This window comes from Bubalus kerabau, chromosome 16, assembly GCF_029407905.1.
Source record: "Bubalus kerabau isolate K-KA32 ecotype Philippines breed swamp buffalo chromosome 16, PCC_UOA_SB_1v2, whole genome shotgun sequence".
NCBI lineage: Eukaryota > Metazoa > Chordata > Mammalia > Artiodactyla > Bovidae > Bubalus > Bubalus kerabau.
This window is the reverse complement of record NC_073639.1, coordinates 9,802,709-9,830,497: the sequence shown is the minus strand read 5'-3', so window position 1 is coordinate 9,830,497 and position 27,789 is coordinate 9,802,709. Positions and strand designations below refer to the sequence as shown.

General features: G+C 44.2%; 2 long non-coding RNA genes across 2 annotated transcripts in view; one reads left to right on the top strand and one right to left on the bottom strand.

Moving 5' to 3' along the window:
- The window catches only part of LOC129629994 (uncharacterized), a 49,114-nt gene extending 35,996 nt beyond the window's left edge, over positions 1-13,118 (bottom strand). Inside the window, exons 1-2 of the long non-coding RNA XR_008703454.1 lie at positions 11,334-13,118; positions 6,831-6,988 (exon numbers count right to left, since the gene is read on the bottom strand). This is a non-coding gene — a long non-coding RNA (uncharacterized LOC129629994). The remainder of the gene's footprint in view (positions 1-6,830; positions 6,989-11,333) is intronic.
- Positions 13,119-13,266: 148 nt separating this feature from the next.
- On the top strand, positions 13,267-21,803 carry LOC129629995 (uncharacterized). Its single transcript, XR_008703455.1, has 3 exons — positions 13,267-14,241; positions 19,430-19,562; positions 21,138-21,803. It is a non-coding gene; the product is annotated as an uncharacterized LOC129629995 (long non-coding RNA).
- The last annotated feature ends 5,986 nt before the right edge of the window (positions 21,804-27,789 follow it).

Genomic DNA, 27,789 nt, shown 5'->3' with positions numbered 1-27,789 from the left:
AGGGGGCTGTGTGGAAGTGAAAGATCTTGGTGACCAGAGTCGCAGCTCTGAGTCCTGGCAACACTAATGAAGGAACTTGAGCTGACCACTTCACCTCTCCAAGTCCTGCTTTCCTCATCTAGATGAATCTCTTTTACCTAACGGGTAGTTTTGAGAACCAAATTAGACAATGGATGTGAATGTACTTTGTAAAGACTGTGGTTAACATCTTTGCACGAAATGAGAGACTCAAGGGTCTGGAGGAGAGATGTGAGGGGCGTTCCCAGCATGCCCCACGCCAGCACCATGGACGCCCCGCCCACTGCCTGGCCTCTGCACAGCTAGGCAGAGATGGCTCCCACCGGGATTGTTCTAGTGCCTCCAGATCCTTTCACAGCACCTCCTGCCTGTCCTTGGAGGCGCTTATCAAAATTGTAATTTAGATAGCTATTTCTGCAATCCTTGATTTGTTATACGCCTTCTCCTCTAGACTGTAAACTCTTTGAGGGCAGGGACCACTAATGTCTCACTTACTGTTAGAACCTGTGTAGCTCAGTGCTGGCACATAGTAGGTGTCTGGCAAATATTTCTCCAATGAACAGTGGAACACAGCTAGTAGGAGGGTTTACAAGCAGGTCTCTAGTGTCTCAAAACCACATTCTTTCTCTGCTCTGCCTTTGAGCATACAAAAGTCTTGTTTATTTATATTTAATGTTTGGACAGTTCTGGAATTTGTGTCTAGAAGTCAGTTTTCTGCTGTTTTTGTATTTACATTTATGCCATACCTGGTGCCCGTAAGGAAGCTGCTATCGGAAATAGCACTTCGGCTCTGTGTCTTCAAATCACCTCTTTCAGGTTTTGGGATGTGCCCCTTTGCACAGTTTTGCAAGTGCCCATGAGCTGGACTCAGGAAAGGGCTGGAAAGCCTAGCATGCTGCAGTTCACGGGGCCGCAAAGAGGCGGATGCGACTGAGCAATGGAACAGTAACAGCGGCCTTAGCCGGACCCTCTCCTCCTTTCTCCCGTCCCCTTTGTGACATGAACCCTTTGATCACATCCTTCTTAGCCATTGCTTCCAGCTGAAGAACTCCAATTACTTTAGCTTATTTTCCTACAAAAACTACACTTTCTTGATTATTTCAGATCTTTTCTTCTGGACATTTCCCAGCTCTGTCTAGCTTTCCCAGGGAAAGATCCAACTTTAGCTGGACTCTAAGCAATCCCTTTGCTGATCCCCCATTGATTCTCTAATTAAGGCAGGAGGTGGCAGTTGTCTCACACCCTGCAGTTTCCCCTCCAGCCCCAAACTACCCCCACCCAGCAAACTTGGTGGTTAACAGCCTTTCACCCTTTGCTTGCCAAGAAGATTGGATCTTCCTAAGGAGGCCCTCAGTCCCGGCCCCATCCTCTCATCCTTGTGCTTCCAAGAGAAGAATTGTTCTCCTTTCAAAACTTTCCTAAATCCTACAAATGCTGTTCCCAGACTTATCCTTTCCCTGTCTTATCTCATCCTTTCCTTAGTGAGAATAATAGACATTAGCTGTTGTACCAGACAACAACCTAAATTTCAGAGGCTCAACACAGCACAAACAGATGTCTCACTTCCACAAAGCCCAGTAACAGTTGACCAATAATCTCTAGGTCCATCCTTGTTACTGCAAATGTCATTATTTTGTTCTTTTTAATGGTTGAGTAGTATTCTATTGTGTATATAAATATATCTTCTTCTCAGCTCTTCTGAAGCAATGCTATCTGGAACATGTGGCCCCCAGGGATGCCAAGTGGGAGAAAGCATGGTGGAGAAGGCTCATCAGCTATTGCTATTGTTTAGACTATTAGCTTTAGCTAATCAAATGAATCATCATGTTAGTGAAATATTTTAAAATAACTGTTTTTTTCGTCTTTATCCTCTATTTAGTTAATTATTGAAGGATAGTTGCTTTACAATGTTGTGTTAATTTCTGCTGTACAACTAAATGATTCAGTTACACACACATAAGTGTGTGTGTGTGTATGTATATATATATATATATCTTTTTAATATCCTTTTCCATTCAGTCTATCACAAGGTATTAAATATAGCTCCCTTTGCTATAGAGTAGGACCTTGTTTATCTGTTCCGTCTGTAGTGGTCTGACTTGCTAATCCCAAATTCCTAATCGAGCTCTCCTCCATCTTGCTTCTCCTCAGCGACCACAAGTCTGTTCTTTGTGTCTGTGAGTCTGTTTCTGTTTTGTGTATAAGTTCATTTGTACCATATTTTAGAATTCCATATATAAATGATATTATATGGTATTTGTATTTCTCTTTCTGACTTATTTCACTTAGTATGATAATCTTTTAAGTCCATCCATGTTGCTGTAAATGGCATTATTTCATTCTTTTTTATGGCCGAGTAGTATTCATTTTTAATTTCAATTTTATCTATGGTTTGTAAAGTATCTATTATGTGTAGTAGTATATGCTACATAATTTAAAAATAAATAAATAATAAATAATGGAAAAACTGGGGACTGACAAGGTTGTGTGATGAAAATATTTGAGGGCGCCTCTAGACCCAGCCTAGTTGCAGCTCCATGGCCCAGCATTTTGGTATCAATATCCTAAAGCCACTCTGAACCCAAGAAGTTCAAGATGGAATACATATTCTCCCACTAAGAGAACATACTTTTGACAGCCCATTTTCCCTCACTGATACTCCGATTTCCAAGTTTAAGGCTTTTAAGAGAATTCTGACTTTGTCTTTTTAAAGACTACTCCCCCCAGTACCCATTTATTCTGCAGGCTTCTTCCACCTTCATTTCCCTCCATCCTTTCCATTTCCCTGGCACTGTCTCCCTCCCGCCTCTCATCACAACCCTCCACACTTATTGCAATAACTTCCCAACAGTGCTCCCTCCCTCCAGCACCCCTCTCCTCCACACACTCAGTTACTGCATTTGCCTTTCCAGACTGCTGGTGTCCTTCTGCCCTTTTCCCAGCCTTAACTCAAAAAGCACAATAGTCAGTCTCTCATATCTTTGAATCTGAAGATTCTTGCAAGTCTTGAAGAAGAATTGCAAGAACTTCTATAATCTGAGCCTTCCCTTTCATTGATTTATTTGGTCAAAACAATATTGATCAGGTATCTCCCTTATTCCAAGCCCTGTATGGATCACTAGATATATGTTAGTGAATAATGGAACAATAATGATTTATTAAGTGTCTCCTGTGTGACACATAGTACTGAACTGAACACATAACCGAATATGGCACATGCTATGCTGTGAACAAGATAACAAAGTCCCTTCTCACAAGGATTCCTGCTTTCTATTAGATCTTATATTTTACTCCCCACCCCCATTTAAATCCTTCATCTAAAACTTGTTATTCTTTACAAACATGCTAGATTGATTTCCTAGTTCTGAGCCAGCTCCACCACTCCCCTGCTATGCCCCGCCGCTGATCTGTGTTTGACCACTCTTTAAAGTACTACCCATTCCCCTTGACCTTTGTGGGGTTCTCCCTGACTGCTAACCTTATTCATTTCTTCCCTCTAAAGATCTATGCCAAATACAAACCATACCATGCACTGTCCCATTCTACCCCTTCCATTTCTTGAGTTATGCACACATGTAGGGTCTTCCCACCTAGTGTGTGAGGCTCCGACTTCATGCTTTCATTGCTATAGCTGTCTCCACGCTGCCTCTGTTACTGTCGATGCTCCTTAAATATTGTTCAGTTACACCAAGATCGATCTTGTGAGGGCAGGGGATTATGGGAGTTTTTTCCCAATATATTTTTCATATTCTCTATAATGTGGCTATATTATTTTCATAATGAAAAAATTGCAAATAAAAGCAAATAAAATACTTCTTTAATTCAATTTAATTGAAATCCAGAAATAATTGTTCTCATTAGGTAGCTAGACCTTGGCAAGTACTAAAGCTAATTTAGACCAGATTGGAAAAATTCAAAAGTGGTTATTAGCATTCACCAGTTCCTACTAGTGTAAATTGCTCTTTTCCAATGACAGACCAGCTTTTCTGGGTCACAGCTAATTTTCCCCTAGTTCTGGATTTCCTAGAACACCCTCCAGGGTCAGGCAGAAGTGTATGTCAAAAATGCCTAATATCAGGACTTGCTTATAGCCTGTTAAGCCTATAAAAACACATTCATATAGGTTTCTAGAGGTTGTCAGATGAATCTTGAAGGATTCTCACTTTCAGTGTCTCCTAAAATGGTAGCTGGGAAAATGAAAGAAACTCAAATTATTAGCCATAGCTGGGTTGGATACAATGCTGGTTTCTCCCTCTGCCATCAAAACAGAGAGGCATGATTTGCATAGGATGATGGATGTCCTTGGTTTAACTGGCTAATATCTTAAAGTAACAGAAGTGGGGGTTGAGATAGGTAGACCTCCTATAAAATTAACCACCAGCCTGAATTTTGCAGCTGAGCCAAGCCGGTTGGGATGACAATGTGAAATGAATAGGATCCCTGCAGAGCAGATACACACTCTTCCTCAACCACCAGTTCCCTCTATCTCCTCTCTCTCCCAGGGACTAATTGAGCAGTGAGTTTTATTGCTTGGATCATTTATGTCATCTCTTTTTATCTCTCTCCCACTTAACTCTCCCTGGTCTGTGAAGGGCAGTTTTGATACCTAGTCCTGTTGAAATTTGCCAGACTGATTCATGCATCATGTACATGGAGCATGAACTTGGTGGAGCCTCGGCCCATCCTGGTTTGCTGAAAAGCAAAACACATTTTCACCCTACTTTTTCAATAAAGAAAGCCCACAATATGCAGCTGTTTGGGGATGTAGATAATAAATAGGGGAGACAGAGAAACTAAGAGGATGTAAAGACTGGCTGTATCTCTGCTCAGATGTACTTTGCTTTAAGTTCACATCGTTACGGGGCAGATGGAGGGTTAGGAATTGAAAACTTCTGGGTAGTGCAACCTAAGTGCTCTAAATGCTCTGTTTCTCTGAAGAGGTATAATGATCACATTTGGGAGGGAAGCTGTCCCAGATGATAAATGTTCATTCTGTTCCAGCTTCCAGCTCTTCTTACTCCCACGGAAGAGGAAATGTTAGCCATACTATACTGTGCAGCCCTATAAACACCTCTCTGCAGTTAGTTCCAATTGCAGAGTAAACGATGGTGAGAACATGATAATACAAGGAAATCGGATGTCCAAGGACTGATGACTTCAACATCTTCCCAGTGCCATCTGAGCAACAGGGCTTCCAGCGAGCAGAGAGGACTCTAAGTGTGAATCTGATTCAGGACAAACAAGGCAAGCTGCCAATGGCCTCCCCTCTCCCAACAGGGTTACATAAGCACCTTCCCACTTTTTCAAATATTAGAAACTCTATTGATTTAGTGCTCACCAAGCCTCTGTGTGATTTATGACCCAGAAGATGTCTGACGGGATTCAGGCAGATTTGTGAGGTTCCAGGCCAAAAACAAAATGAAGAAATGTAGAGGGTACTTTGCTCACTTACAGATAAGCCTCTGAAAATCATCCCTATCTCTGAAAACCTCTCTGCTTTGCTTAAGGCCCCCTTTCGATAAATCATGGGAGAAATTAAACTTCAAATTTGACCACTTTCTCTGCAAATGTTTATCTCTTTGGAACTGAAATACCATGACAGCTGCCTTATTCTGTTTTCTGATGGTCTCTTCAACTCTTTCCAGCCTTCTGGTTGAGATATTTAAGTTTTGATATACTATAGCTTATTTCAACCAACATTTATTGAACATCTGTTTCATGCCAGCATCATGGTATATTTATGAGGCTAACAAAAATGAATGCATTACAACGTATAGTCCTTCCTTCAAAGAGGTATCAATACAGTAGATGTATAACAGAAATGGATAGCATAGCTATTCAAAAGATTTCATGCAATCCTTGCATATTGTAGAATGTCATTGGGGGGTCCAAAGAGTAAAGTGAGTTTCTAGTTCTAAGTGTGAGCAGCAGTACTGGTTGTCTTCCAGCCCTGGCCCATAACCTGCACACCCAACCCCACCCGAACACACACACGTGTGTATATAGGCATATATGTTTCTCCATGTTCTCTTCCTCGGCCGTCTGAGAAGAATGGAGATGAGTCCAAGGGAAGCCTTGAAAACCATCATAGAAGCTGAAGTCCTTACTGCAGTTTACAGGACCTTACAGGAACCACCTCTGCCTTTTCTCCTACTTTACCTCATGCCGCAATTAGGAGTTCGGACACTGGATGACTTGTTTATCACTGTATCCCAGCACTTCAGAAATAAATTTTGAAAGTATTCCCCAAACTTACTTGATCAAGGAATTCTAATCTGAAGAGGATCTTGGAAACCAGTAGCCTATAGAACACATTTTAGAAAATGCTGGTTTAGAGAAAGCCCTAGAGCTTTCCCTGTAACTTCCTATGAAGTCAGATATACATACAAACAGAGGGAAGAACTGTACTTCATCTTATCAGGCACTGGGGATAAAGAAGGATCCTTTGCTGCCATGTGGAAGACTTTGGAAGCAACTTGACAGACACTTTTATCAAGTGAAGGGGAAGTGGAGAGCTAGACACTCCATGCCTTCGTTGCTTCTCTCCTCAACTGCCAAGATACAGATGAGGGGAGTTTTTGCCAAGTCAAGGAATTCCCACTGCGCTCAGTGGCCAAATGTCAACAGCACTTAGCTGATTTAATCTCCAGTAATTCATCAAAGATCAGACCTACTGGTTGATTTGGAACCAATTTAGTTCTTATCACTGGCTTTACTATGGTGAAGTCGGGTAGGTTCAACTTTGGCGAAGTCGCACTTTCCTTTTCCACTTTTAAAGCTTTCTCCCACACGCCACAGTAGATAGGGCTCACCTTCCCTGTGTATTCTCCTGCAGGGAGTTTGGCATTTGCTCAGAAGTCAAGTGAGTTTCATCAGCAGCACGATCATCCACTGAGTGTTTGCCGCTCACTTCTTCTGAGGCTCTGCAGGCTATACGTCTCCACATAGCAACCCCTCATGAAGCTGGCATCTTAAGGTCAAGGAAATGAGGGAACAGAGCAGTTAATCATGTGCAACTCCCATCTGTTAATAAACAGTGTAAATGGGACAGAATTCATCATTTGTTTTTGGAGACACAAAGGTTAAGTGCTTTGTCCCACGCTACAAATCAAGACACTGTCAGAGCCCAGAATGGTCTAGGGAGAATTGACAGGGCTCTTTTTAACCCACCAACACTTCCTCCCTCCACAAGAGTGTTACTTGGTTAAAACATCTCCATGGTGGAAATCAGCAAACAGCAGCTACAGGAAAACCTAAAGCACCCAGAGCAATTGATGAATGTTTGTGGCAAAACTGTGAGAGAGAGTCCAAGCAGAAATGTTCAGTCAACAGATTCCAATGGAAAGGCAAGTTTAATTTGCTAAATTTCATCCCATCCAGCCTATAAAACAAATGAGTGCCATTTAAAGAAAGGGTTTCAAAATTCTCCAATAGTATAGACTCATTTACTTCTCGTTTCCAGGCTTGTTAAATAAGGCAGAATGCCATCTCATCACATCTGAAAGTAGTTTGGGCAAGAGCTAGAGAAAAATATTTCCTGGACATTATTCTTTATATGACTTTTTTCTTAAAGCGCCAAGGAACAGAGGGAAATATAAAAAAACAGTATATTAGTTGGCTCTCTGCCCACTCCTTTACCGCTAGTTTCTGTCTTACATGTTGCATATTGTGTGGTTTAGGGACTTTCCTAAGAGAGAGATGTAGTCTAGGTTCATGGGTTTCCAATGTAGGAACCTCGAGTCTCTGAGGTTAGAAAGATACTGACCTACTCTCCCCACCAGACTTTGTATTTCAAGCTTCTAACTTGGAACCGATGTCTTATCTGATTCATTTTACCTGATAAGGGCCCTTCTTTCCCTGGTGGCTCAGATGGTAAAGAATCTGCCTGCAATGCAGGAGACCCAGGTTCAACCCCTGGGTCAGGAAGATCCCCTGGAGAAGGAAATGGCAACCCACTCCAGTATTTTTGCCTGGAAAACCCCACGGACAGAGGAGCCTGGTGGGCTACAGTCCATGGGGTCCCAAAGAGTCAGACACAACTGAGCAACTAACACTTTCACCTTTCCTTTCCTAGACCACTACATTATTTCCCAAGTCAAAGAAACTGCTGCAGGCATGGATACATAGGCCAGCGTCAAGGACAAGCCTTCATCCTCCGATACCTTAGCTTCCACCTTGTCTGGGAACAGCGTGTGCCATCTTGGAGTCCCATTAATGGAGTGAGCAAAGGTGAGTGAATGAGAAAAAAGGGAAATTCCTCCAAAGCCTGCTTGTTATCTTTCACAGTAAACCCAAATCCCCCAGTGTAGCTGACAAGATATACCATGGCCTGGCCTTAGTCAATATTTCCAGCCTCATCTTTTGTCAGTCTCTCATAAAACCCACATAGCTCCAGCCTTGTTAACAGGCTTACAGTTGCCAGACTGTTCCATGCTGTGTCTTCCCCCTCTGACTTTTACATATGCTGTTTGCAGTTTCTGGGAATTCCTCAAGGAATGTACAAACGTCCTTTCCTCTGGGAAGCATGTGCCAGGCAGGGTTCCAACTTTGTGCACTCATGGTGCCTTAAGATATACTTCTTTGCAGCTTAGTCTATTTTACGGGATTCTGTGTCTGCATGTTTCTTTTCCAGGAAATTGGGAACTCCTGGAGGGGACTGGGTTTAGTAAAATACAGGTGTTCAACAAATGTTTGCTAAATAAGGGATTTGATTGCTAGAAATGCAACGTAAGTGCATTCCCTAAGGATAGAAGGCTGAAAGTTTTATCTTTCTGGCATAATTTTAACAGTGAGTCTTAGATGTTGGTGTTGTCCATCCTTCAATCATAAGTCTGAGAGTATGCTAATGACTCTTTGGAATGATGTGATACAGTCTTATAAATTTAATAAAGAAAAAAACTGTTAAAAATTCCTATGCAACAGTGTTTCAAATTACTGTATATGTGCACTCAGTATATCTTATTAGCAAAATTGCACCAAATTACTGCAATCCCAGTTTGTTTCCGTCCAGCAACCAGAGGTCTTAGGTGAGGAATTCATCAAGAAGAGTGGTAAGGGAAGCTGATGCTATTGCATACTTTTTTAAAGCTGCAAATGTGGAAGAAAGAATGTTCCTCGATGTGTTATTGCATGATTTATAATCCTCTCCGTCCTTAAAGAGCAAATTAAAGTCTAGCAGATGGTTCTCTGAAGCCCTGTAATGCAGTTTGTCTGTAGCCATAGTTACATGTTTCAAGAGTCAGAAACATCTTAGCCAATTGTTACTGAATTGTAGAGCTTCTCCAAGACGTGGAAAGGCTTCTCCACCCAGAAGTGCTGGGCAGAGAAAGTGTGACTCTGAGGCAGCCATCCCCGCCAGCTCATTTCCTGACAAATATTTTCCCAGCCCTTCGCAGGCAGCTCTAGTCTCAAGGAACAAACCACATAACTAGCCTTGGTCTCCTTTGATGGATGAGGCTCAATGTGGAGTGAGGGATCCTCCTAGAATGTACTGATAGGTTCCATGAGGAGATAGGTTTTGTTGGTTTTATTTAGTGAAGTGCCACAGACCCTGGAACAGTGTTGGCACACAGCAGGCATATAATAAGTGCTTGCGGAGTGAGTTGGGGAATAAAAGCGTCTGAGAGTCTGACCTCTGGGGATGCCTCTGTGTGACATTGTACTCCCCTGAGTTCCCCAAGCAATGCGGAGCCCTTGTCAGACAGCAAGTTTCCTTGATCCTGGGGGCTCCTCCTCTCTCCCCACTCAGTGCTCAACCTGGCTCTTGCCTGGATTCCCAGTCACGTTTCATTCACCTGATGGACATCTCTGTGCTGTGCTTAGTCACTCAGCTGTGTCTGACTCTTTGCGACCCTGGACTGTAGCCCACCATATTCCTCTGTCCATGGGGATTCTCCATGCAAGAATACTGGAGTGGGTTGCCATGCCCTCCTCCAGGGAATCATCTATACATCGTTTTTAACTCCCTGAGAAAGTCATTTGCTTCTCAGTGGCTGGGGGTGGTGCTGTTTGCTTTGTCTACTCACTTGACTTCCTTAGTCTACCATCCACACCTCTGCTATGCACTGTAATGGCAAGTCCTGGTTCTTCCTCAAAGTTCTGCCTCCCTAAGAGTAAACAGCCCTACCTCTCCAATAAGTCCTGAGCTCTAAAAAGTTCTGAGAGAAAAAAAGAGCCCACTGACGCCCAGAACTGAAGCAAATGAGGTCATCTCAAAGATTTATGGATGCATCTATAGTTGGACACTTGAGCTATATCTTTACATCGGTTGGTATATTTTTTCTGATTCAAGCCTCCTTGCTTGAAGCATAAAATCTCAAGCCTCAGAAGATTCAACTTCTTCTCAATGGTGCTTTTCAGACAAGAACCTTTGGAGATTACCAAGGGTCATTTTCATCAAAATGAAAGACATGTCTGATTATGATGGCTTTGCTGACAAATAATTAAGATGAATCACCAGCATATACTTGTCCCAGCTGCCTCATTGGTGTCCATTTGGAGTTCGCATGGGAAGCTCATAGTCCATGTCTCAGCTCTTTAAAAGCAATTTATAACCTAACTCACCATCCTAACTACCTGAGAAGATTTTAATCCTAAACCTGTCACCACCCATTATTTTCACTGGGTCCTGACAGTTCTACATTAAAACAGTTTATAAGTAGAAGTTAACAAGGCCTAGAGAGAGTGATTTATGTTTCAGTCTGTGGAACAGTCAACATTCTTCCCCTGGTCAAAGAGAGCCCAGAGCTCTCTGTGGACTGAGAGAAGAAAATGATCTCGCCAAGATGGATGGCTCCTGCCTTTGGGCAGGTGGCTGACGTGTGATGCTGGGCCTGAGGCCCAGACACCAAGCAAAGCTCGTGCATACAAGGAACAGAGTGCAGTCCTGTTTCCCCCGCTCCCTCACCCTTTCTGGCATCACCACCCTCCTGGGCCCTTCTCAGGGATTGGGCAGTTTGAAGGAAGCATGAGTTTTTGTCTTTACAAAATGTTGATGACTCAGAAAGTATCCTTGACTCATTGAAGCTAATGGCGAGGCACTGCAAAGCTGTCCCACTTGCCATGGGCAAGTGTGGATGGCTGAATCAGAGGAGGCAGAAGAGGTATCTGTGAAGGAAACGCCTTTCCCTCCCACTGACACCCTCCACTTCAGGGAAGGTACAACAACTGCTGCTTCTTCAAGCCTGACCTCCTTCCCCCATGAGCTGCATTTTCTGAGAAGTTGTCCTAAAATGTAAGCGGATGGCCACTCCCACCCCAGTTGCATGGGTTTTCCAGGGCTGCCATGATATTCTACCACAGCCTGGGTGGCTTACACAGCAGAAATGAATTTTCTCGCAGTTCTAGAGGCTGGAATTCTGAGAGCAAGGTGTCTGCAGTTTTGGTTTCTCCCGAGGCCTCTACCCTTGGCTTGCAGATGGCTGCCTTCTCGCTGTGTGCTCACACTGTCTTCCCTCTGCGTAGGCACACCCAGGTGTCTCTATGAGTCCACAGTTTCTCTTCGTATAAGGACACCAGTCAGATTGGATTATGGCTGACTCTAGCAGCCTCATTTTAACTTAATCACTTCCTTAAAGGCCCTTTTCCCAAAGTAAGTCACATTCTGAGGTATGGGGGTAGGCCTTCAACATGTGAATTATTTTTTCGGGGGGAGTGGTGGGAACACAGCTCAGACCATAACACAAGTCAATTCCAAAAGCCCTCCAGCTGCAAATACCTTCAGCGGAAGTACAGTGAGGTTTCTCTGACTCAGCAGGGCTGAAATAATCCCATCCTGGGCAAGAAAGGACAACCCATCTCACCAACGGAAATGGAAATGCCATCTCAAGGAAGCTATCAAAGGAAGTGTAGCAAAATGAACTCCTCCCCAAGACATTAATGTTTCCTTCCTTTGATGCATCATTGATCAAATCTCTCTTTTTCTCTTTTTAAAGAAGGGGACTTGCCCTTTCTGATTTTCTTCAAGTATATCATTAGAGCAACATCTTCTCTTTGCCACAGCTGCATTCCATTTTCAGTACCCGAGTTCTAAATGTGACCAGACACTGATTTACAGTGCTCCGTCTGAGGATGGTATGGTGGGTATTTCTCCATCCCGTATGTCAAGTTATAAGAAGTTGGTGTGATTGGAGCTGCTCCCCAGATAAGTGGGCCATAACATTTTCACACTCACCATGAGCACAGGCTGAGATAAGAGGCACATGTGCTATATTTACTCCCTATTTTTTTACTCCTGGTGTTAAATACAAGGAGAACCAGTGAAAACCAAACCTCCTAAGCCACTGCAGCAGAATACAACACATTCAATCCTCAACACATTCAATCCTCCTCTCTTTTTTTCAAGTAGGCTGGAATGTTCCTCCAGGATGGCAGAGATCCTATTGAGGTGATTTGGTGCTGAGGAGATGCTTCTTAATTGTGTTTGCAGCCCAGAGCAGAAAGCATGCCCATTCGAAGTACTTGTATCATTTTTAAATCAAGGCCATCTTTTTCTCAGTGGTAAACGTGAAATGTTTTTAAAGGCCAGACTTAGCATAAAATCTATTGGTTGCCATGGATACCACTTACCACACAGGACTGCGCTCTGTGTTCAACTGTGTGATTTTCTCTATTCAAAGGTTCAGCATTGTCAAAAAACAAATTACTTTTTCTGTTGTTTATCTCTAAGTTCATTATGGGGAAGGCAATAAATAAGAAGATATTCATGTATGTAGGGGAGCGATGTGGGGAGTCACTTGGGCTCTATGCTTTCAAATTCAGTATTTTACAATAATTATAGCCAAATTGGCTATTGTTAGGAAATAAAATGCATTTTGATCTTTTTTGTGTGTGTGAATATAAAGTAAAGCAGGTACTTGGAAGTCTGCTCCCAACAAAATTACATGGTAATAAGGCTTTTCACACCTACACAGCACTTAGTAAGAAGCTCTGAAAGAGGGAGATTTAGCTCTGATAGGCTTCAAACTTGGTACCTCAGGCTCCTGGCTTTCCTCTTTATGAGAGAAAACGTGGGTTCAGGACCTCGTGCTCACTGAATTATTCATGCCTTCTTTCCACCGTGTATCTCGAGGGTTGAGACCTGTTAGGCTGCTATTATGAAGCGTACTGGTCCACCCTGCTCCCACCCCGCCCAGACATCCTCACCGCCCTGCAGCCCGGAGCCCTGCTAATTAGCTTGAATGTTTGCAGCTGGCAACTCCTTACAAGCCCCACCTCTTCTTTCACGTCGAAACTCCTCTCCTCAAGGAAAAGTGGGAAAAAGACTTGACAGAAATAGCAAGCGGGAGTTTCTCACGTTACTAGAGGGTATTCAAAGATGATTTGGTGTCAGCAAGTTCCCATTGGCTGAAGCCTGTGGTATTTTGCTCTGACCCCCAATTAATCAAGGAATGCCCTGAACATTGACTTGTTACTTACTTAAGATGCTCTCCAGTCACCTCACCAGCACTTTTTAGACTCCTTGATTTGGGCTATTTGCATGACAATGAGGTAAAGGGGAGACCTAATGAAGGGATCCTTTTTCAAATGTGCTCCTTGGTGTTGGATGCCTGTAATAATAGCCTGAGGGGAGGTGGAATTCTCCTTTGGGTTCTCTGGAGAGCGGCACACTGATGCCCGCTAATATGTAAATTCTAACTTGTCACCAACCTTCGGCCTGTAGCTGGTGGAGATGTCGAGGCTGCAGCCTAATTGTCAAATCGCTGCCCAGAAAAAACTCACGTGTAAGATGCACTGCAATTCATTTACATGCTGCAAACACAGCCACAAGCAACACAAAAGTGAGACCACCCGAGGACAGCAGCAGTGGTGTTGAAACAGCAAGTCCCCTACGTAGGATAGGGACCCTCAAGCTGCAAACTTTCAGAGATGTGAGTGTGCATTCGCACAAGTTAGTGCATGGGTCTGGCACACACTGCCACGTGCATGCATCCTCAACAAGCGGCCGTGCTTTTGTGTACTTTACTGTATAGTACTGTACGGAGCACAGGAGTGCAGTATCTTTACTTCAAGCCCAGGATGTCTGGAAGCAAGTGTGAAAGCTGTGGTTTGACACATCTGGCACTGCTAAGAAGTGCCAAGTGCCAAGAAAGGATGGAGAGAGGCGAGAGGAAGAAGCAGGAGTGGAGGAATCAGAGATCTGCGACCCAGGAAGTGGCGGGGGGATGCTCTTTACCTGAAGAAGCACTGGTTAGCTTTTGGGGCACAGGACCGGAACGTAGGATGGTACGTGGAGATTGCAGCCATTCAAGGGGATAGATGGGATCGAATCCAGCCAGGAACCAGGGAAGGAAAGAGGGAAATTGCGGCTTGCTTATCTCCTATTGCTGACAGTCCTTTAGCTCTACCATCTCCCACCTCCTCTCCCTCCTCCAATCAGCAACCCTTTCTGCCTGTTCCCTTGATGCCAGCCCCTGCCTGTCAGCTGTTGTACTGTACTACCATACTTTTTAAGGATTTTTAAAAATTTATTTTTTGTGTTCATTTGTTTTTATGTATTATTTGTGTGAAAAGTACTGTCAACCTATTTTAGTACAGTACTATATAGCCAATTGTGTTAATTGGGTACCTAGGATAACTTTTGGAGAAGGCAATGGCATCCCACTCCAGTACTCTTGCCTGGAAAATCCCGTGGATGGGGGAGCCTGGTAGGCTGCAGTCCATGGGATCACTTAGAGTTGGACATGACTGAGCGACTTCACTTTCACTCTTCACTTTCATGCATTGGAGAAGGAAATGGCAACCCACCCCAGTGTTCTTGCCTGGAGAATCCCAGGGACGGGGGAGCCTGGTGGGCTGCCGTCTGTGGGGTCACACAGAGTCGGACACGACTGAAGCGACTTAGCAGCAGCAGCAGCAGCAAGATAACTTTGGTGGGCTTGTGAATAAATTGAACTTATGAATGCACTCTCAAAACAGACCTCATCCATGTGTAGGGTTCTTACTGTAATCTTATTGTGCATTTGTCTTGGGGGGAAACCTGCTGAGTCACAACTGGAGTTTCAGGCTCCCACCCAAGAAACAGAGAAGAGAGCCCCAAAGCCAAGAGCTTTGCTTTCAGGAAATCAGAAGAGGCGGCTCAGTGAGGGCCGGGTCCTGGTCTGTTTCACTCATCGATGTATCCTACTGCCTAGAACATTGTCTAGCACACAGTAGATGCACAAGAGAGCTTTGTTATTTCGTCAAGCTGTAGGTGATTCCAAGGGAGAAGGCAATGACACCCCACTCCAGTACTCTTGCCTGGAAAATCCCATGGATGGAGGAGCCTGGTAGGCTGCAGTCCGTGGGGTCGCTAAGAGTCAGGCACGACTGAGCGACTTCACTTTCCCTTTTCACTTTTCTGCATTGGAGAAGGAAATGGCAACCCACTCCAGTGTTCTTGCCTGGAGAATCTCAGGGACGGGGGAGCCTGGTGGGCTGCTGTCTATGGGGTTGCACAGAGTTGGACACGACTGAAGCGACTTAGCAGCAGGTGGTTGCAAGAGGTAGTTGTATCAGTTGCATCTTTCTTGCAAATAATGAACACTATCTCTGGTTAGCCATAAGCAGAGACAATGCTTACAGGGGTGCCAGAGGGAGATGTGAAAAACCGGTCAGGAATTCGGGCAGTCCAGGAGTCTAGCTGGTAGAAATTGTTACCAAACCAAACTTGGATCTGCTCACATGCATGCAGAAAAGCCAATCTACTGACACTGGGTTGTGCTGAAGGAAAGTGCAGCATTTATTGTAAAGCTGACAATACAAGGAGAATGGATGGCTCATGCTCTAAAACCCCAAGCTCTCCAAAGGGTTTCATCGAGGCAGTTTTAAAGGACAGGTGAGGAAGTGGGGGTGGTCACAGGGTATGTGATCAGTTTGTTCACAATTCTCTGATTGGTTGATGGTGAGGTAAGAGGGTTGTTAACATTATCAGTCTTTACGTGCCAGTGGGTCTGGGATGATCATCAGGTAGTTAATTTCTTCCATTTGGTGATGGTTTTAGCATCTGTAAAACAACTCAGAGGGTGTGCATCAGATTCTGCTATCTGGGTACTTCAGAAAGGAGCTATAGCAGAGGATATGGGGAAGGAGGTCTGTCCTGGGAAGGCCCCACAGGGTCCTTCCCAGTTACAAAGTCAATGCAATGGTACGCGGAGGTTGTGGCCATTCAAGGGGATAGATGGGATTGAATCCAGCCAGGAACCAGGGAAGGAAAGAGGGAAATTGCAGCTTGCTTATCTCCTATTGCTGACGATCCTTTAGGTCTACCATCTCCACCTCCTCCCCCTCCTCCAATCAGCAACTCTGCCATTGAGATGGATTGGCTTCAACCATTTGCATTCTTCTTGCTATTCTGCTCAATATTAAAATTTCTATGCTTGGGAGAGTGTTCTTTACCAAGGTTGGATTATGTGCTCGCCTTTTGGCTGATAGTTCAATTGGTAAAGAATCCACCTGCAATGCAGGAGACCCTGGTTCGATTCCTGGGTCGGGAAGATCCCCTGGAAAAGGGATAGGTTACCCACTCCAGTATTCTTGGGCTTCCCTGTGGCTCAGCTGGTAAAGAATCCGCCTGCAATGTGGGAGACCTGGGTTCGATCCCTGGGTTGGGAAGATCCCTTGAAGAAGGGAAAGGCAACCCACTCCAGTATTCTGGCCTGGAGAATTCCATGGACTGTATAGTCCATGGGGTCGCAAAGACTTGGACACGACTGAGCGACTTTCACTTTTGGCTAGAGTAATGGCTAGAACACATGGAGCCTGGCTAGAAACGTACTAGTCCCAGCCTCGCTGGCAGCCAAGTGTAGCCAAGTTAGCTCCAATGGAATATGACTCCATAGACATATAGCCACTCACAGGGCCACACTTCTCCAGGCTCCCTTTCCTTTCTGCTGGGTAGACATGGCAAAAGACGGGGGCAGCCTTGGAAACCACACACTGAGAGTGGATGATCTACCCTGCTGGCCTCGGTCCCTGGATGACAGAGGAGTGGATCCTGACTGCTGGCTCTGGATTGTTCTGTGAGAGAGAACTTAACTTCCATCTTGTTTGAGGTTTGAGATGTGACATCTGGAGTCTCTTTGTTACGACTTATAAAGCTTGCACTTTATTATCAGAGATGGGAAGGGAAGCATCATCCTCTCCAAAGCAATCTGTAAGGTCAGTTTCATCAGAAGCAGGAGAAATGGTCACATGCTCATTGCAATTGTTGCTATTATTGGCATATGATCATGTGCAGAAGCTACATTCAGGACAAACATTCACAGCTCCTGCGTAGACTAGACTGTCTGGTTTGAGATTCCTAACCAGTAAGTACCTCTTTTTTTGTCCCTCAAACCCATGATTTGCCCCAAGTAAGCAGCGCTTCTCCAATCATAGAATTGAAATGCCAATTCAATCACAACCCACTGTAAAAAGAAAAGGATTGAGGTTTTGTGCCTGCCATCTTATCTCTGTGGCTGTACCACTCAAGATAGAGACTGATCTCTAACACAGATTAGTTTAGGCCCAGCCTCAACAAGCACTGTTTTGTACTAACAATCCCTAATGAGAAGCCATCACTAGAGAAGTAAACAACTCGTTAGTCTGGGGAGAGAATGGTCAGCAGAGGCTGGGCTCCTAATTTGTATTTTTATTTTGTGATTTACTTTCAATCAGTCAGCAAGTACATATTGATTGCTGACTATGTGTCCATCACTGCTTTCATTTTGAGTAGAAAAATGTATTGTTTTCAACATGAGTATTGACATTAGTGTTTAATAAAGAAAAGTTATTGGATTTTTTCCCTAGTTAAAATAGACACACACACACACTTTAACTCTTGCTGCATTGCTAAGGGTAACTTTCCAATTCTATGTTGAACATCAAATGGAAAATGGGATTTATTTAAAATAATTCCATTCCAGAATAAACTTTTTTCTGAAATGTACATATTTCATTTGTAAAGCCTTAGTTTTTTTCTCGTGTTTCCATTTGCTTGTAGCCCATTCCTGGGTCAATCTCTCTGCCCACACTCAGGCATCACACAGATTTCAGGCCTTTCCTCACTAACTGGGCTGGTTGTTTCACCAGCTCAGAGTTTTCCTCAAAATAGGGAGTTGGACTCACCGACTACTCTGTTCACTAAAGTAAGTAAGTGCCCAAGTACTCAGTTCTGATTAGCCCAGTTCAGATCATCAGTGTCTGACATCTTGTCCAACCCTCAGATTCTGTGTAGATGGAGATGGCTCCATTCAATGAAGATGGCCACACTGTCTTGCTGGCCCCCGTGGGAGCTAGCTTGCTCTTCTTCCCCCAAAGAAAAGGGCAAATTACTCCAGTGCTCCAGCTCCCCATGCTGCTGCTAAGTCACTTCAGTCGTGTCCGACTCTGTGCGACCCCACAGACGGCAGCCCACCAGGCTCCCACGTCCCTGGGATTCTCCAGGCAAGAACACTGGAGTGGGTTGCCATTTCCTTCTCCAATGCATGAAAGTGAAAAGTGAAAGTGAAGTTGCTCGGTCATATCCGACTCTTAGCGACCCCATGGACTGCAGCCTACCAGGCTCCTCCATCCATGGGATTTTCCAGGCAAGAGTACTGGAGTGGGGTGCCATCGCCTTCTCCACAGCTCCCCATGGAGAGAGGCAATTCTGATCAGAGGGGGAGAGCTGGTCTTCGGCGTAGGGAAAACCTTTGAAGGAGCTTTCCTTATGTAGAGATATGTGGAGTCCCATCTAGGGAGAGGTCTAGACAAAAATAAATTGTGGGCTTTTGTGTGCTATAAAGGAATGGTACTATGGAGGGAGGAGAGTTTGGAGCTATAAGAGTCAGAATAGAAAGTCTAGACTAGAAATGTCTGCGGTGATAGAACTCTTTCATCTCTCTACTCTCCAACACGGTGGTCACAAGCCACAAGTAGCTACTGAACACTTCCAGTTTTATCTAATTTTAATTTGTTTATATTTAAATAGTCACATATGTGGCTGGTGATCACCTTGTTGGACAGCATCCGTCTAGATGGAGAAGTCTTAGCAAATTCAAGTTAAAGTGTTGGAAACAACCAATGAGCAATCACCTATGGTGAAGATGGCTGAAGATCTTTGGATTTCTGTCCTGTGTTGTGATAGTCTCCAGTGCAGGATTGTCTTGCGGGGCGGGGTGGGGGGTGGATTATGAGACAATGGAAGACGAAGACAGAAGGTTGGTGTAGCACATGGGAGGGTGAACAAGGAGACTCAGGCTGACAGCTCTCCCCCCATGTGGCACCTCATTTTACCTCATTTCTCCGGGCCCCTGATGCTTGCGAGGCACCTGTAACCCATCGCTGCCCTCGGCTCGTCTATGACCAGGTGGGGCTGGGAAGGGATCCAGTGCTCTCGGCAGCCCATGGGCAACAGGGACTGGATGAGGAGATCAGAGGCAGAGTTTGATGTGCTTTTTACCCTCCGCCCTAGGACCTGTGCTTCCAGCTAGCCTGGTGCTATCTGATCATGAAAGAGAGCAGAAGAACGCAAGACGATACGGAAGCACTAGCTTTGCTCTGCTGTTTGGTCCTCTCTCAGTACAGATCTTGAGTGGACACCAGAGGTGAGACTCTGTGGGTTCCCTTTCCACCCTTGCCAGTGTAGGCCAACAAAATTTGACACCCCAATCACTGTCTTTGGCATGCAGATTAGTTTGAGTTGAAAACAACCAAGGCCCCAAAGATTGCTGCCTAAAGAATGTAGACAGAGAATCTGTCCTAGGAAAGGAGCTAGCCTTGTAGGTCACTGTAGTATGAACTACAGCAAAGTCTGTTTGTTTAAGCTCCCCTCTGAGTCCTGGTGGGTTGCCGTCTATGGGGTCGCACAGAGTCAGACAGAACTGAAGCGACTTAGCAGCAGCAGCAGCAGCAGCATCTGAGTCCCATTTTCTCTGCAGGGCCCAGCAAACACTTAGGTGCCAAAATTCGCTTTTCCATCTCCCTGTCAATTGCCTTCCCTCCCTTGAAAGCCCACAACCACTACCCTAACATCTTCTTTTGTCTTAAGTTGAAGATGGTATTTAAGGTGAGGGATTTGGCTATTTGGCATGTTACTCAATTTTCCTGGATCTTTCCCATATATCCATGCTATTAATTTTTTGTGTGATTTTCCCCTGTTAATCTGCCTCATGCCAATTTAACTCTTAATCCATCCAAAAGAACCTAGAAGTGGGGAGAAAATGTTCTTCCTCCCCAATACCAGTCATCATCAAAGCTCATCCTAGGGACTTCCCTTGTCTAGTGATTGAGAATCTGCCTTTCAGTTCAGGGAATATGGGTTCAGTCCCTAGTCAGGGAACTAAGATCCCACATGCAGTGCAGCAACTAAGCCTTCATATCAAAATCACAGAGCCCAGATGCTCTGCAGCCTACCCACTACAACTAGAGAGAAGCCAGCACACTGCAACAGAAGATCCTACGTGCTTCAAGGGAAATCCTAAGTACTGCAACTAAAACCCAGCATAGCCAATAATAATAAATAAATAAGTAAGAAGGACTGATGCTGAAGCTGAAGCACCAGTACTTTGACCACCTGATGCGAAGAGCCGACTCATTGGAAAAGACCCTGATGCTGGGAAAGATTAAAGGCAAAAGGAGAAGGGGGCAGCAGAGGATGAGAAGGTTTGATAGCATCACTGACCCAGTGGACATGAATTTGAGCAAACTCCAGGAGGTAGTGGAGGACAGAGGAGCCTGGTGTGCTGCAGTCCATGGGGTTGCAAAGAGTCAGACATGATTTAGTGACTGAACAACAACAACAAATAGTTTTAAAAAATAGCTCATCCTAATGTGAACCCTCACGTTCATAAATGCCATCTGGTTCCAGAGACACAGGGCCTCAAAGAGGGGGCACTTGGAGGTGGGAGGGGCTGTAGAAAAAAAGATTTATCTGCAAGTACAGATGAAGCAAAATCTTTAACTTTTCACCACTTTTGGGGGCAGAAGCATTACCCTGAGCTGGGAGTAACAGTGAAAGCAGCTCTTTTGCCCTTTTCCTGTTTGCCTATTTCTGTTCTCCTCTAACCTTAAAAAATCTAATTATAGGCATGAGATCATTAGGTAATTTAACCGAACTCCTGAATTATGCTCTCTCCTGAGTGCACACTATGTCTTGCCTAACCTGCTGATTCTTTTCCCAGATTACTATAAGAATGAAAAATTAAGCAGTAAAGGAATGACCAGCTCTCCACTCCCAATAGCCCCCTTAGCAATCCTGCAGGCAGACCACAAAGGGATGAGATGCCATCTGAAGAAAGATCACAAGGAGTCAGCCAGCCAGCACACGATAGAAATTGATGTGGAGCTTGACCTCCTGCCTTGATGATTCATTAAGATCCTTCTCCCCTTTTCCCTTTAAAAACTGCCACGGCTGACATTAAAAAGAATGAAGTAATGCCATTTGCAGCAACATAGATGGACCTACAGATTGTCATACTAAGTGAAGTAAGTCAGACAGAGAAGGAGAAGTATCATATGACATCCTGGAATCTAGAAAGAATTGATACAAATGTACTTAACAAAACAGAAACAGACTCACAGACTTAGGAACAAACTTATGGTTGCTGATGGGGGAAGAATGGGGGGAAGAGATAATCAGGAAGTTTGGGATGGACACGTACACACCGCTGTGTTTAAAATGGATAACCAACAAGCACCTGCTGTACAGCACGGGGAGCTCTGCTCATGGTCCTGTGGCCACCTGGATGGGAGGGGAGTCTGGGGGAGAATGGATACATGTATATGTGTGGCTCAGTCCCTTCACTGTTCACCTGAAACTATCACAATATTGTTAATTGACTATACTCCAATACAGAATAAAAAGTTAAAAACAACTCACGGCTGAGCAGAATCTTAGGCCTTGGTCTCAGGACATGAGTCCGCCTTCTCCTCAGATTGCCGACTTTTCTGTTTGAAGCAGCTTTCCTTTCTACCAACACTTGCCCCTTGAGTATTGGCTTTTGAGTGGCGAGTAGCCAAACCTGAGTCTGGTAACAGCAGATGCAGCTGGAAGTTGTTGAATCCAGATAAAGAAATAAGCATGTCATTTAGAGTTATGACGGTAACTGCAATAATACTGAGAATCTTTGCTGCGAGGAGGCAATGGGAAAATGGAGAGAAAATGTTCCTTTTCATCTTGTATCTTTTTACACAGTTGGAACCTGAATAATTTTTTCAAGAATAGTGTGGCCATGTTTGTAATCATGGTGATAATGAGGAGAGGCAACAGTTCAGAAAATAGATCATTTGTGAAGCCTCTTTGGGTTAGAATGGATAGTTGGAAGTCTAAGATGGTTTTTCTTGTCTAAAAATGAAGGTCATGAGCCAATGTTTCATTGAAACTGTGGATTCCAGTGTGAGGAGGAATTCAGTTGGGGGCAGTCTGGGAATAAGATTCCTCAGAGCCTCCAAGACGGTTTTAGAAGAGATATCTTCAGATGCGTTCTCTGAACTTTAGTATCCAAAGGGGTGTGACTCACATGCAGCCAATTCAGAAAGAGGGTGGGGAAAGTTAGTAGTGGACCTGGCCGGGACTCTGAACATTTAATCTGAAGGTTAATGTGGTGAAGATAGGCGGGCTCAAGTAATGAGACTGAATTCATACCCTATTAATAGAGCGTATGGCACAGAAGCACCACACAGCAGGCCATGGCTGAGCTTTGGAGGGTGTGATGGGGAGAGGAGGGCCTTCTTGACACCCACAGGGCAGAAGCACCCCACACACAGCAGTGGGGGCTGGAGTTATCCCAGAAGTTGAGGAGTCTTCCCTTCAGACGTTGCCAAGCTTTGCTATCATCCCAAAGGTCCTCTCCTCATTTGCGTTTCATTCCTCCTCCTCCTCCCCTTCCTCCTCCTCCCTTCTCACATCCTAAACGCTTACAGAGAGGAGATGAGCAGCCTTATTCACCTACAGGTTGAACTTGCAGCTACAGTGCTTGCCTGAGAAGTCTGGAGGCAAATCAACGTGAACATCCAGTGATAAGGGACCGAAGGCCTGAATGTAGCTCAGAGCAATGTGAGCCACCCAGGTGCTCCCTGAGCGGCTGGACAATCCAGACACAACACTCTTTCACAGGAGGCCAAGGTCAACCTGCAAGACAAGGGCCTCAGCTCATCCTCCTCTCGTTGGGAAAATACATGTTCTCACCCTGAATCTACAAGATACTCATGCTCGATTCAGAATGCTTACATAGCTTACTTCCTCCTGGGCCCTGATGCCAATGAACAGAGGGCTCTGCTCTCCCAGACTTCCTTCTACAGAACACTCCATTGGCTTGATTATTTTAATTAAAAAAAAAAAAGGCAACTAATAAGGGCGTCTCTCCTGCTGCTGCTGCTAAGTCACTTCAGTCGTCTCCGACTCTGTGTGACCCCATAGATGGCAGCCCACCAGGATCTTCCATCCCTGGGATTCTCCAGGCAAGAACACTGGAGTGGGTCACCATATCCTTCTCCAGCGTCTCTCTTAGCTGATACATAATGAAACCACAAAGCTAAAGGATCTGAAGTCCACTCTGAGTTTTTCAAGGCTTGCTGCTTCAGAACGGCTCTCATACTTAACTTGGAGCAGGGAATTCCTAGTCCTTTGGGGAGGACTCCTTAACATAGTCAGTGTCAATTCATTACTTCTTCTTTTTGTGGAAAACCCACCCCACAGCTCTGCCTGAGTCAACGGGGCTCTGGAGTGCCTATGAGTTCTTGCTCAAGAAAAAGAATAGCTTTTTGCATAATTCTGAGAGCAAACCACATGACTCTACCACATCCTGGAAAATTCCGCGACACACGATGCATAAAATGAATAGAGGTCCCAGCACGCAAGCCGTGGTAAGGAGGTGTGTGGCATTCCATAGCCAGTCTCCTGCCTGTGAAGCCACATAAAAGCCCAGTTAGTGCTGTGTAACAGCTGTATTTTTCTTGTCTACAAATTTCAGTTGTAGGAGAGTAGCATGCAAAGAGGAAACACCGTGTCTGCCAATAATGGAAATTGTTTGAGATTTCTGAGGAACTGGTGGCGGGCAGAGGTGGCTTTGGGAGTTCATATCTTGGCTTGAGATTTTGGGTACCGGCATGTTCCTCTTAATTTAGCAGCCCCAAAGAGGGGTGAGAGGAAAGTCAGTATGAATGTGGAGTAGGGGATGTTTGGGCAAAGAAAGTGGCATCTGAGGGTCTATAGAGGCCAGAATTGCAATGTGAGGAAAGATATAGAAGATGGACATCAGGCCTAACCAAGGATCAGGACACCCCGCAGCAGAGTCTCCCCACCTCTGTCTAATGGTCACCACGGCCTGAGCACTTCTGCTCAGAGGGCTGTAGAAGGGCCAGAACAGGGACACGTAAGTAAGAAGCGTCTGGATCAAGCTGTCCCCCAGTTAGTTGTTCTATCACCTACAGCTCTAGGGCCTCCTCGATCTCAGGTTTGTGGTGACGAGAGACACATGGCACAGTGTCTCACAGCCATCTGTGAGATGCCATGGGAGGAGGGGTGATAGCTCTATGCTCAGCTCTTCAGATGAAGAAGCAGGGACTTAAGTGCTTTAGGTGCCCACATCTGTGCACCTAGCCCAACAACAGGGCAACCAGAATCAAATCCAAGCTCTTTGAAGTCAAGCTTGTTTCTCTTTATTATTTGTACTGCCTCTTCTGTGAGTATGTTAATTTCTGACCATCAAGCCACTTTTTCGGCCCCTACCTTACCCTGCCTTTCAATGTGTCCATTTGGCTCCTTACAGCGTGCTCACCTCAGCATCCATATCCACCCATGCTCCTGTTTCTGCTCACACGACTGGCTTCAGAGAGCTTGCTGGTTTCCCCTGCTGCCAAGTTCCTGAGAATCTATCTGCCTGTTTTCTGACCCCTATTTCAGCCTGCTTCATGTTTAACAGTCCCAGAGTTTTGCTCTGTGTATGCTTCATTGGTCAGGTTTTCTGGAGGATGGTCCATGAAGCTGGGCTGTATTTGATGGGAGCTGGGCCAGATGAGCAGGTCATTAGCCAATGACTGCTCCATCGATATGCTGGACCAGATGTGAGAGGCCAAGTCACCTCAGCCATGAAGTGGAGCTGAAGTGCATCAGGTGCAAGCCCTGTGGGGAGAGGCAGCAGACAGCATCCACCCTGTGACCACTGGGCGTCTATCCATGGGGTGTTTCTGGAAAACATGGACAGACAAGTTTTACTAGTATTTCAACCATATTAACCATGGTGGGGCCAGATGCACATCAAGAGAGGAAAGCTGGGAAAGAGTTTTACAGTTGGTTATACTCAGAGCAGAGTTCCCTGGGAAGAACACAGTGCCCCATGCAGGACCACCCAGGAAAGCACCATGGTCAGTCACAGGAAGAGAAAGAAAGTGGAACTGTGGGCCAGAGCCATTATTCTCATTTCCTTGGGAAGGAATAGGAGTCATGAAAAGCAGACCTAGCGTTGGCTTGTTTGAGTAATTTCACCAGGAGCCTAGAGGCTGTCCCTAGTTGTCTGGTACCTGGCCCTGGGGTGACTAGGGGAGGTGAATAGCAGCCTAGAGTTGTGAGAGCCCCATAAAGAGGTGGCTGTGGGTGTGAAATTAATTGGCTGTTCAAGAAGGGAAACTGACCAGCCTCTAGCCAGGACCTCAAAACTAGGTCAAGGCAGGATTTGTAGAAACCAGATTACAGCCAGGTTGGGAAGCATTCTTAAGGAGATTTTTGTTTGCTTATAATTATAAAAGTACTACACAGAGATTGAAAATTTCTTTTTTTTTTTTTTTAACATTCTTTTTTTTTTAATTTTATTTTATTTTTTATTTTTTTTTAAACTTTACATAACTGTATTAGTTTCAACAATACACTGAAAACTTTTTTTTAAAAGTGACTCTCCAACATCACAAGAGAAATTTAATAGATAAATATGCATTTTTCCAGAATGTTGGCTATTCCTATATAAAATGTTTCTCCATGAATATATGCACATATACTAAACTCAGGTATATACAAATGTTTTGTAATTTATAATAAAGAAAAAACAGAATTATACTGTGGCATAAATTTATTTTTTTAAGTGCAGTATTATAACATGGACCTTCTTCTATGTCAATATATGCAAAGGAACACCAGTATTTTTAATGACTGCATAGTATTCCACAGCACAAGTCAATTGTAATGTATTTTGAATCGTTCTACTATTAATATTTGTGTTGTTATCAGATTTTTTTCCTATTGTATTGACTCAGTAAACATTGTACACACTTGCAAGACTTCTCTGTGGAATAAATTTCTATAAGTGAATTTTCTGGGTCAAAAATTATATGCAGTTTGAATTAGGTGCTAGAGAATTTCTCTCTGAAAATATTACATCAGTTTATATTCCCACAACAGTTTATGACTAGACATTAGACATCATTGATCTTCATTTCTCTAATCTATTTGTTGAGAAATGTATTTCTGTTTTAGTTTTTATGTATCTGATCACTAGGGAGGTTTGTGGGTTTTCTTAATTATTTATTGCTGTTTGAATCTACCTCTATAAATAAACTCTTCAGGTCTTTTCCCAATGTTTAAACTTTATTTTTGTATTTTAAGAATATTAACTTTTACTATATAGATTATAAATATTTTTATGTTTATCATTTGTTTTTAATTTTGTTTATAGTGTTTTTACTGTGTAAAAACTTTTCTGTTTTACATCATAAAATCTGTCTATATTTTCTTTTATGAACTCTGGGTTTCCTGTTTTGCTTAGGAAGTCTTTCCCACTGAGGGTAGACTTTCAAGGAGACTAGGCTGCACTGGGCAATATTCCTACCACTGATATTATCCTGATGTGGAGTTAGTTCAGCTTTCCCAGAAGTTTCCTGGTTGCTAGGGTCTGGGGAGGGATGCCACACACACAAGTCACTGATTAAGTGGTTTTTTTTTTTTTAATATAAATTTATTTATTTTAATTGGAGGCTAATTACTTTACAATATTGTATTGGTTTTGCCATGCATCAACATGAATCCGCCACGGGTGTACACATGCTTCCCATCCTGAACCCCCCTCTCTCCTCCCTCCCCGTACCATCCCTAATGATTAAGTGGTTCTTAACCTTCCAAGTGCCACTGATACCTCTTTATTGTTATTGTTTAGTTGCTAAGCTGTGTTGACCCTTGCCACCCCATGAACTGTAGCCTGCCAGGCTTCTGTGTCCCTGGGACTTCCCGAACAAGAATACTGGAGTGAATTTCCATTTCCTTCTCCAGGAGATCTTCCTGACCCAGGGATCGAGACTGCATCGCCTGCATTGGCGGGCAGGTTCTTTACCACTGAGCCATCTGGGAAGCCCAATATCTCTTTGAGATTCTAATAACAGCTATGGACCACATCTATGATTTTGACAATGATTTCAGAGGTTTTATAGACTATCTAAAGTCTATCGTGAAGCCCTGTTTATTCCTGCTCATTTTAAGAGCCCAGCCCTACTGCATTTGTTAATATCTGATCCAGGGAATTCCCTGGTGGTCTGGAGGTTAGGACTTGGCTCTGTCACTGCCTAGGTTCAATCCCTGCTCAAGGAACAAAGATCCCACAAGTCATGTGGAATGGCCAATAAATAAATAAATCATACAATGTTAAAAATAAATAAATATCTGATCTAGGAAAACATTTCAAATGATTTCTGCCATCTAACATATGGTCCTGATTGTCTCCTCCTCTGAAATTTTACCTAGGAAACTCTTTATGCAACCCCCTCTTGTCCACTCTGGATATCATGCCATCCTCATGGCCCCAAAAGGGCAAGTGTCACCCCTGCTCAGGACTAGTGTCCCAGTCCCTTCCC